Raw genomic sequence first — 12155 nt, forward strand, 5'->3', positions numbered from 1 at the left:
AATGACGCTAAAACGCGCCAATTTACAAAAGGACCGCCCGGCCAACTTCTGGACAATCCGAGATGTTGGGCGGATGGTCACGACATACACCAAAAAATTTAAACAAAAAGAATTCTAAACGTTTTTCCCGGACGCCTCTACAGTTGGCCCGTCGTCTTCAACCACATTCAAATCCATAAGGACGCCGTCGAAAACGTCCTTCTCTATATCCGCGCCCAAAGAAAACGGATCCTGGATGCCCGCCAGCAGAGTTACCTGACGAAGGGCTTTGTTGAACCCTTCCTCATGCTCAAACATAATGGTCGACTCCAACTCGGCAACCTGCTCCTTGGCCTTGGTAACTTCAAGAGTGAGCTCCTCGTTGGTCTTAGCATGATCCGTTTCGACCTCTTTTAGGCGGGCTACCTCCGCCCTCAGCTGACGACCTTCCTCCGCCAAGCGCTCCTGCTCGGCCTGGGCGGTTGCCAAACTTTTGGCGGCCTCCGTCTTGGCCTCCTCAAGATCGGCTTCTAACTGTTCGATCTTCTTATCGTATTCATCCTGGTTAAGGACCATCTGCTCCAAGGTCAACTGAAGGGAGGCTGCATTCTTCTTCTCTTTGTCGAGCTCGGCCCGGACCTCCGCCACCCCGGGGCGGTCAGCAAACTTTCTTAAGTACCAGGCCAGAGCGGATGTCCGGGTAGACATCTCTAGCATGGCGTTGGTTAGCTCCAGCTCGGACAAGGGTTCAATAAGCGCCCGCTGAGAGGAGCTCATATGGAATTTTGCCCGGTCGCTCATGCTGAACTCCGGGCTGAAAACACCGCCAGGAATGGGGACGGCCAATACCCTCTCCCGCTCTTTCTCTTTGCCCTTGTCCTTACGGGCTTTCTTCGAAGCTGACCGAGACGAAGAGCCCTCCTTGTCTTGACGTCCCTCAGCAGTAGGATCTTTTCTCTTTCGAGTAGGATCCGCGGAAGTCATGGCCGCCCCAGACGTTGGACCTACTTGGACGGCCACCAACTCCGGGTGATGCTCCCGGATTCTAATCTTCACGCCTGGACCCCCGGCCTTACCAGTGGGGGGGACCAGTCCAGTCGGAGTGCCGGCAGGAGGAGGGCGCGGCACAGAGGGAGCACCGGTTGGCCGGGCCGTCGACGAGCTGGCGCCGGACTTCTTCCTGACGGTCAGGAAATTGGATTTGCGGGGGCCCGGAGTCGTCATTAGTTCTGCAAAAAACAAAGAAATTCAGAAAAATTAACGTCAGTGCGAAAAACGAGCACACCTAATGTGACAAGACCATACCGAACGCCTTTGGTCCACAATCCTCAAGACTAAGGCATTCAACCAGGTGGCGGGCGGAGATCCGGCGAGGGAGGGTGTTAATGGTGCGCACGGCCTCTCGGTCGGGTGCTGTCAAATCCCCGACTAAAGTCGCCCGTATTCGTCGAGGGTCCCTCGTCCAATAGAATGGGAACAGCGGCCTCCCTTCACCATCGGAAAATTCACGGAGGCCGTCCTTGTCAACGATTATTTTAAAATAATGTTGCTTGAAATTTTTAAAGGAATCGGAGAAGGGGCGGAATAGGGTCCTGTCCCGCACCGAGTTAAAGGATACCCAACCGCCAGAAGAAGAAGGGCGGACTTCGAAATAGTGAAAGAAAACTGGGATGGTGGGAGTGACACCCACTGCTGAACACATCGCCACAAACGCCTGTACAGCCGCCCACGAATTGGGATGCAGCTGCGTCGGAGCCACATTAGCTTCCCGAAGAACGGCCGTTTGAAAATTAGTAAAAGGCACCCGGACGAAAAGATGGGTGAAGAAGGTCACGTACATGAAGAAGAAATCATAAGGACTAGACCGCCCATCATGAAAGACCCTTTCGTTCAACAAAGTCACCCCGGCACGAATTAACCTCGAATCCTCCATATCCCGTACGATATGGGTATGGCGGATCCGCCATTCCAAATCCTTGCTGTAAGCATAGCAGGAAGCATATCGGCTGGGAACGACGGGAGCCAACTCCGATATCACCGTCCCTTCACCATCCGGCTCGAAGGGTGACCCGACTATACGAATACCGCCTTTGAGCAAGAACAGAGGCACACCATTAAATATCCGGTCGTTCATCGAGACCGGTGACCCAGGGTCCCCTCCGGAAGACCCAACCGCCTCCTCCAAAAAACGAGAAGAAGCCGAACTTAGAGAATCGCCGCTGTCGCCCTGCGCCGACCCCTCCCGGACTCCGCCCGACGACCCAGAACCTGACTCAATGGACATAGATGCCATTTATTACCTGAGGGAAAAAGAATCTCGAACTCCTGAGTAAAGAAGATAAGTGAGAATGACCCCGTTTAAACACACTATTTATAGGGAAAAATTAGTAACCGTCAGATGCATCTCGGCCGTTTAGATTAGGTACAACCAACGCTCCAGATTTGGCGACGCTTCAGCTCCATTCAATAGGGACGCGCCACGTGTTTTCCCGCCTAAAATTCGAATTCAAAAAGCCCACTGGATAAAGCCCAATTACGGGTTCCCGACCCCCACGCGCCATGTTCGAAATCCTACGTTCACTACGTGTACTAGGACTTGGGGGGCTTGTGTACCAGAGAGTGTCGGGCGCCGTACGAGGGGCGCCGAAGTGCCAGGCGCCGTACGAACGACGCCCGAAGTATCGAGACGCCCGCAATGCCGGGCGCCGTACGAGGGGCGCCGAAGTGCCAGGCGCCGTACTTACGACAATGCCTGTACGCAATCGTAAAAGGCACGCCGGAGGCTCATGCGTTGAAGAGCCGGACGCCCGAAGTATCGAGACGCCCGCAATGCCGGGCGCCGTACGAGGGGCGCCGAAGTGCCAGGCGCCGTACTTACGACAATGCCTGTACGCAATCGTAAAAGGCACGCCGGAGGCTCATGCGCTGAAGAGCCGGCCCAAGATTGAACCTAGACCCGGTATAAACTCTCCTAACCTTCATGTAGCAGGGAGGAACACCTACCAACCGGGCCGAACCTCTTTATAAGAAAAACTTTGAAGAACTCACAAGGAATCCTACCATCACAGAGCAGCCCGGCACAACAGCCACTGCGTCAAATCTTGTCTGTTAGGCGACCTAAAGTCCTACGTTCACTACGTGCACTAGGACTTGGGGGGCTTGTGTATCTGCAAGGGCCGAACGCCGTACGGAAGGACCCATGCGGGCGGACGCCCAAGCTAATTGGGCGGATCTCCATGCGGACGAGGCGGACGCCCATATCACATGGGCGGATCCCGCATGGGCGGATCTTCGCGGACACGACCAAGCAAAACCGGACGCCGTACGGAAGAGCCCACATGGGCGGATCCCACATGGGCGGATCCCGCATGGGCGGATCTTCGCGGACACGGCCAAGCGAAACTGGACGCCGTACCAAAGAGCCCGCATGGGCGGACCCACATGGGCGGATCTCCGTGCGCGCGAGGCAGACGCCCATTTCACATGGGCGGACGTCCACGCCCGCCAAAACACTAATCAACATGACTTAAGGAAAAGTAGCCTGGTTTAAAGGTAAGTAGAAATTAGAAGCTATCGGGCCGTTTTGGGCCGTGATTAACTTTTCACTAATCCCAAGCCCATAGCGAAAACTATAAATACAGGTCCACGGTGAGTGGTAGATAGGTTACATTGAATGCACATTTATTGCTACTACTAAAAATAGCCACTGCTCTGAACTGACTTTGGCATCGGAGAATCTTTTGTAGGTCTCCACCCCTCCGGATCAAGAGGAGAGCCAGAGCGCCAGGAGAGGATCGGCCAAGGAGACAAGATTATAGGAAGACTTGGAACCCCACAGCCCTACACATCCGAAACACATTCTAATTTGATATTTTGATACATATTGGGATATGCATATGGTTGAAGCATAATTCGTACTCGGGTATATAGTTCGATCTGGTTAAGGTGTGGATGATAGCATGTTATTATGAGTATATTTATGATGTATAAGAATTGTATTTTTGTTAGCTCACCCTTGCTTGTTTGTGCATGTGAATGCGATGATCGTATAATGCGTGATGTTATACGGGAGCAGATGTTATTACAGATGTGATGGCTGATGCTTCTGAACATGCATAAAGGATGAAAGAGAGATGGGATAGAGGACTTGGGAATGTATTTTAATATTTTAATGGCTTAATTACCTACTTAGTCCCGGAGGTAATTTGCTGTTTAGTACCCGGTTTTAAAAATGTAGGCATTTGATACCTATGTTTTGAAATTTGTATCAATTGAATCCTACCCACTTAACGCCGTTATAAATCTAACGTTTTTCTGACATCAACTTTGAATTGTGGACGAGCGGTTGTGGACGATCGTCCAAACAGAGGAGGACGCTCGTCCAACACTGGAGGACGCTCGTCCAAACAGAGGAGGACGCTCGTCCAACAGTGGAGGACGCTCGTCCAACAGTGGAGGACGCTCGTCCAAACAGAGGAGGACGCTCGTCCAACAGTGGAGGACGCTCGTCCAACAGTGGAGGACGCTCGTCCAAACAGAGGAGGACGCTCGTCCAAACAGAGGAGGACGCTCATCCAACAGTGGAGGACGCTCGTCCAACAGTGGAGGACGCTCGTCCAAACAGAGGAGGACGCTCGTCCAACAGAAGAGGACGCTCGTCCAACGATGCTCGGACGCTCGTCCACTACCGCTCGTCCACAATTCAAAGTTGATGTCAGAAAAACGTTAGATTTATAACGGCGTTAAGTGGGTAGGATTCAATTGATACAAATTTCAAAACATAGGTATCAAATGTCTACATTTTTAAAACCGGGTACTAAACAGCAAATTACCTCCGAACATGGGGACTAAGTAGGTAATTAAGCCTATTTTATTTGATCCTGACTATTTGAACATTTTATTTTCGGAATAATCGGTTTGTAATAAATAACGTACTATTTTTTCCATTGAGGTTGAATATTAAAAACTTGAATTTTTACTTACGTGTTTTACGGAAAAATTAGTCGGCGTAACACCAAATTTCGGGGTGTTACACGTGTATGTATACATGTGTGCGCGTGCTTAAGTTTCTTGCATTCGTGCATAAGGAAGGCAAACATCTGCATGTGCGTGAGTGTGTGCATCCGAGCGAGCAAACGTGCATGCGTGCGTGCACGCGTGCCTAAACCTTAAACCCTAAACCATTAAACCCTAAACACTAAACCCTAAATCATGAACCCTAGAGCCTACACACTACGCCCTACAACTTAAACCCTCACCACTACATCCTAAATCCCAAACCATAAATCCTGAACCCTAAAGCCTACACACTACGCCCTACAACTTAAACCCCCACCACTATATTCTAAACCCTACACCCTAAATCCTAAACCCTAAACTCTAAATCCTACACCCAAAACCCTAAACCCTGAACTCTATAGCCCAAACCATTAATCCTTAACCTTAAACTCTACACCCCAAACCCACCTAAACTAACCCACCAACTCACAGACACACGTACACACACTCACAAACAAACACACAAACATACACATACCCACACACTCACACCCACAAACACACAAAAATATACAAACAACAAACACACACACATTATACACAAAAACACAGAGACGCACACAAACACATACATACACACACACACCTACACCTCCCCAAACACAACCCATAAACACACTCATCTACACACACGTAGACTTCCATACACCCATCCACACACCTACTCACACACAAACACACACACACACGTCAACAAAAACGCATCCACCTACACACAAACACACAAATCAATAAAAACACACTCAAACACACACGTATGTATTAGGGTATGTGTGTGTTCATGCATGCATGTGTGTAAGTATGTACATGTTTACGACAATGCGTGTGTATGCATGCGTCCGCGCATGGATGTGCACATGCATTCATGCGTGCATGCGAAAGTATAGGTGTGGGTAGGTGTGGAAGCGTGTGCGTTAGCGTGCATGCGGAGGGGAGAGCGTGTTTACGTTTATGCATGAGTGCGTGTGTGAGAACATTCTTGTGTACGAACTTGAGTGTGTGCCGACGTGCGTGTGTGTATGTGTACATGTGTGCGTGCGTGAGTGCGAAGGGAAGCTTGAGTGCATTATTGTATGCGTGGGCGTGACTGCATGCGCATGTTTGTGAGTACGTGTGTGCGCATGTTCATCTGTGTGTGTATGTGCGTGCCTGTGTTTCTTGCATTCATGCGTAAGGGAGGACGGGCATGCGCACGTGCGTGAGTGTGTACGTGCGAGCCTACGGGTGTGCGTCCACACGTGCATAAACTCTAAGCCCTAAACCCTAAACAATTAAACCCTAAACCCTAAATTATAAACACTAAAACCCAAATAATGAACCCTAAACCTTAAAGACTACACACTACGCCCTACAACTTAAACCCTAACCACTACATCATAAACCCTAAATCCTAAACCCTACACCCTAAACACTACACCCTAAACCCAATACCCTAAACAGTAAACCTTACTCCCTAAACCCCAAACCTTAAACCCTTAACTTTGACCCATAAACTCTAAACCATAAACCTTAAACCTTACGCCCTTAACCCTAACCCTACACACTAAACATAAACTCTAAACACTACACCCTACACACTACACCATAAACTCTAACCCTAAACCCTACACCCTAAATGCTAAATTCTACACACTAAACCCTATAGCTTAAACATTACAACCTAAACCCTGAACCCTAAACTCTAAACCCTAATCCCTAAACCCTAATCCCTAAACCCTACACCATAAATCATAACCCCTAACACCTAAACCCTACACCCTAATCCTTAAACACTAAACCATCATCCACAAACCCTCAATCTTAAACCCATAACCCTTAACCCTAAACTCTCAACCTTAAACCGTACACCATGAACCCTAGAGCCTGAATCCTAAAACCTCAACCTCAAACCCAAAACCCCAAGCCCTACACCATAAACCCTACCCCACAAGCCCTACACCCTAAAGCCTAACCCAAAACCCTAAACCCTAAACTAAAAATCCTAAACCCTACACCCTAAACAATACACCCTATACCCTAATCTGTTACCCCTCAACCTTAAACCCTTAACCCCGAACCATAAACTATAAACCCTAAACCATGCCCTTAAACCAAACACCATTAAACCCAAACCAAAAAACCTAAACCCCAAACCCAAAATCCTAAACCCTACACCATAAAGCCTACACACTACACCCTACACCTTAAACCTTAACCACTACATCCTAAACCCTTAGCCCTACACCATAAACCTTAACCCATAAACCCTAAGCCCTAAACCCTAAACCTTAAAGCCTAAAGCCTAAACCCTAAAACCTATACCATAAATCTTAAACCCTAAAACCTAAACCTTATTCCCTAAACCATAAACCCTACACCTTAAACACTAAACCATCAAACTCAAACCCTCAACCTTAAACCCTTAACCCTGAACCATAAAACCTAAACCTCAAACCCTAAGCCCTACACGATAAACCCTAAGCCATAAATCCTAAACCCTAAATCCTACACCTTAAACCCTACACCCTAAATCCTACACCCTACATCATAAACCCTTAACCCTCAACCTTAAACCCTTAACCCAAAACCATAAACCCAAAACCCTAACCAATGCCCTTAAACCAAACACCATTAAACCCAAACCGAAAAACCTAAACCCTAAACCATAAATCCTAAACCATACACCTTAAAGCCTACACACTACACCCTACACCTTAAACCCTAATAACTACATCCTAAACCCTAAACCTTAAACCCTATACCCAAAACCCTACACCCTAAACCTTTAACCCACAACCTTAAACACTTAACTTTGAACCACAAACCTTGTACCTTAAACCTTACATCCTTAACCCTAAACCCTTCACCCTAAACAATAAACCATAAACAATAAACCCTAAACCTACATCGAACACACTCCACCATAAACTCTAACCTATAAACCCTAAAACCTAAATCGTACACCCTAAATGCTAAACTCTACACACTAAACCCTAAACATCCAAAAATCCTCAACCCTCAACCCTTAATTCAAAACCCTAAACCCTACACCATAAAACCTAAACCCTAAACATTAATCCCTAATCTCTAAACCTTAAACCATACACCATAAATTCTAAACCCTAAACCATACACCTTAAAAATTTAACCATCAACCTTAAACCTTAACCCTTAAACCCTTAACCTTCCACCCTAAACCCTTAACCTTCAACCATGCACCCTGAACCGTAAACCCTAAACCTTACACCCTAAATCCTAAGCCCTACACCATAAACCTTAACCCATAAACCCTAACTCCTGAACCCTAAAGTCTAAACCCTAAACTCTAATCCCTAAATCATACACCCTAAACCTTAAATCCTAAACCATAAACCTTACATCCTACACCCTAAACCTTTAACCCTCAACCTTAAACCATTAACTCAGAACCATAAACCCTAAACCATGCCCTTAAACCAAATACCATTAAACCCAAACCGAAAAACCCAAACCCAAAATCATAAACCCTACACCCTAAATCCTACACACTACATCCTATACCTTAAACCCTAATCACTACATCCTAAATTCTAAATCGTAAACCCTACACCCTACACCCTACACCCTAAACCTTTAACCCACAACCTTAAACCCTTAACTTTGAACCACAAACCTGATAAGTATGAAAAATACATGTTTTCAGACTTATTAATTAGCTCAAAATTTGTATTTATTCATGAAATAATGTGTTTCCTCATAGAAAAAGTTGTAATAGAAAGTAGGAAAGTGTGTAGTAAATTGTACAGGAATTTATACATCAAAGTGGAGTGTTGTCAGATGTTTCTCGCTAAGCCGACATTAAATCGCTCAGCTAAAAAGATGACTATTCGCTCAGCGCATGATAGTTGTGCACTAAGCGAATTAATTAAAGGTTTAATCCTTTAGTACATCCCTATTTATGTACGAATGTCTCAATTGGGTCCTCGTTTTTTAAAGTGTATCAAAATGGTCCTTAATTTTGAAAATTGATATCAATTGAGTCCTTTCCGTTAAGTTGGGTGGACGGCATTAAAAAAATTGATGAGTGGATGCTGAGATGACGAACGGACACTCGTCCACCAGCGGACGAACGCTCGTCCATCAGCGAACGAACGCTCGTCGACCACCGAACGAACGGTCGTCCAGTGTGGAACGAACGGTCGTCCAGCAGTAAGAGGTCGACGAGCGTTCGTTTTCTGGTGGACAAGCGTTCGTTCTCTGGTGGACGAGCGTTCGTTCGCTGGTGGACGAGCGTTCGTTCATCATCTCAGCATCCACTCATGAATTTTTTTAACGCCGTCCAGCCAACTTAACGGAAAGGACTCAATTGATATGAATTTTCAAAATTAAGGACCATTTTGATACACTTTAAAAAACGAGGACCCAATTGAGACATTCGTACATAAATAGGGATGTACTAAAGGATTAAACCTTAATTAAATTAGAATTGGCTTTTAAGTTCGAGACAGACAGAAAGAGAGAGAAGTTCCAGATAGAGGAAAGAAATGAAAACATCTCAGGAACTTCAGGAGACTACTTCAAGGCATCAAAGCACCATTGTTGCAAGGGATTGCTTCAAATGTGTACGTTCTAGATGACTAGGAGTAGTTAAATTTTTCTTTCGTTGGAATTGGATGTAATGAACTCACTCTGATGTAATTTTCTTGTTCAATATATCGTTGTTCATTCATATGCTCTTTCTTGAATTTACTATCATTGTATGGAAATATAATGTTATTTGAATGTCTTTGATTACTGGAAAGTAACTTTGAACATGGACATAGATAGAGCACTTAAGTGATTTGGGATCTAGGGATAGACTCAATAACTTGATCATTCTTAGCATCAGACTTAATGCAAATTGTATGTTAAATTCACTAAGGAATTAGCAGTTTGATATATTAATTTAGAACTAGTTGCCAAGGGATTAGGACTAGTATGCCTTGATGTGAATGCTTGAATGAAATAATGAAATATTGAACAAAGTTTTATATTCATATGATTCATGAAACTCAATTCCAACGAAGTTTCTTTTAAATATAAATTCCTTGCACGCCAACTATTTGATAAAATACCAAAAAGAGTTTCTTGTGTTATTTTGAGCATTTTGATGTCTAATTGAGTTATAAAAGGAAGAATTGTCATGTGTTGCACAAGTCCTTTGGGAGATGATACTTTTACTTATTTCACTGTATTACTTGAACGATTTGGTATACTTACCAAAAAGTTATCACAACCCTGAACCCTAAACCTCAAACCTTACATCCTTAACCTAAACCCTACACCGTAATCCCTCAACCCTACACCTACATCCTACACACTCCACCATAAACACTAACCTATAAACCATAAACCCTAAACCTTAAACGCTAAACTCTACACACTAAAGCCTATAGCTTAAACCTTACACCCTAAACCTTAAACCCTAAAACCTAAACATTAAACCCTCAAACCTAAACCCTTAAACCTAAAACCTAAATCCAAAACCCTATACATTAAACCCTACACCTTAAAACCTAAACAATACACCTTAACCCTAAACCATACACCCTAAACATTTAACCATCAACCACAAAATCGTAACCTTGATCCCTACACCTTGAACCTTAAACCATACACACCGAACCCTAAACCGTGAATCGTAAACCCTAACCTCACACCCTAAACCGTAAGCCTTACACCATAAACACTAAACCCTAAACACTAATCCCTAAACCCTAAATCCTAAATAATAAACCATAAACCATAAACCCTAAGGCCTAAACTCTAAACCCTAAACCATAACCCCTAAAACCTAAACCTTAAACCCTACACCCTAAACACTTAACCATCAACCACAAACACTCAACCTTAAACCCATAACCCTTAACCTTAAACCATACACTCTGAACCCTACACCCTAAACCCTAAAACCTAAACCATAAGCCCTACACAATAAACCCCAACCCATAAACCCTAAGCCATAAACCCTAAACCTTAAAGCCTAAACTTTAATCCCTAAATCCTACACCCTATATCCTAAATCCTACACCCTACACCCTAAACCTTTAACCATCAACCTTAAACCCTTAACCCATAACCATAAACCCTAAACCCTAAACCATGCCCTTAAACCAAACACCATTAAACCCAAACAGAAAAACCTAAACCCTAAACCCTACACCTTGCCCACTAAACCATCAAACTCAAACCTTCAACCTTAAACCCTTAACCCTTAACCTTAAATCCTAAACCATACACCCTGAACCCTAGACCCTGAACCCTAAGCCCTACACCATAAACCCTAACCCATAAATCCTAAACCCTTAAACCCTAAATCCTACACCTTGAACCCTACACTTTAAACCCTTAACCCTCAATCTTAAACCCTAAACCTTAATAATGCCCTTAAACCAAACACCATTAAACCCAAACCAAAAAACCTAAACCTTAAACCAAAAATCTTAAACCATACACCTTAAAGCCTACACACTACACCCTACACCTTAAACCCTAACCACTACATCCTAAACCCCAAACCCAAAATCCTACACCCTAAACCTTAAACCCTACACCCTAAATCTTAAACCCTGAAGCCTATACCCTAAACCTTTAACCCACAACCTTAAACCCTTAACTCTGAATCACAAACCCTGAACCCTAAACCTCAAACCTTAAACATTACATCCTTAACCCTAAACCTCAAACCTTAAACCTTACATCCTTAACCCTACACCCTAAATCCTACCCCCTAAACCCTAAACCTACACCCAACTCGAAGTTGAAGATCGGGTAATTCATTATGATTGAATTGTTTATGTTAGAAAATTAGAAATTTTATTATTATTATTATTGTTGATATATTTAATATGTTTATATCTCTTTATTATGATTGTTTTATAGATAGTTTACCTTATTTATGTTTGTGTGTTTGTAAATGATATTACTCCATAATTATTGTATAATGTATTATACGTGAGACTATTGCATATATTTCAAAAGCATAATAAATGTGAAAGATGATGGGAAAAGATTTGAAGTAATGCAATTTGAAGTTATTTAGTTATTAATTAAACATTGTTTTCCTAACTTTAAATTTTAAAGTTTTTAAAAAATACATTTTTGCATTATAAAAAGTTTTA

This window comes from Vigna umbellata, chromosome 4, assembly GCF_029865625.1.
Source record: "Vigna umbellata cultivar VRB3 chromosome 4, Vumbellata_1.0, whole genome shotgun sequence".
In the NCBI taxonomy this organism is placed as follows: domain Eukaryota; kingdom Viridiplantae; phylum Streptophyta; class Magnoliopsida; order Fabales; family Fabaceae; genus Vigna; species Vigna umbellata.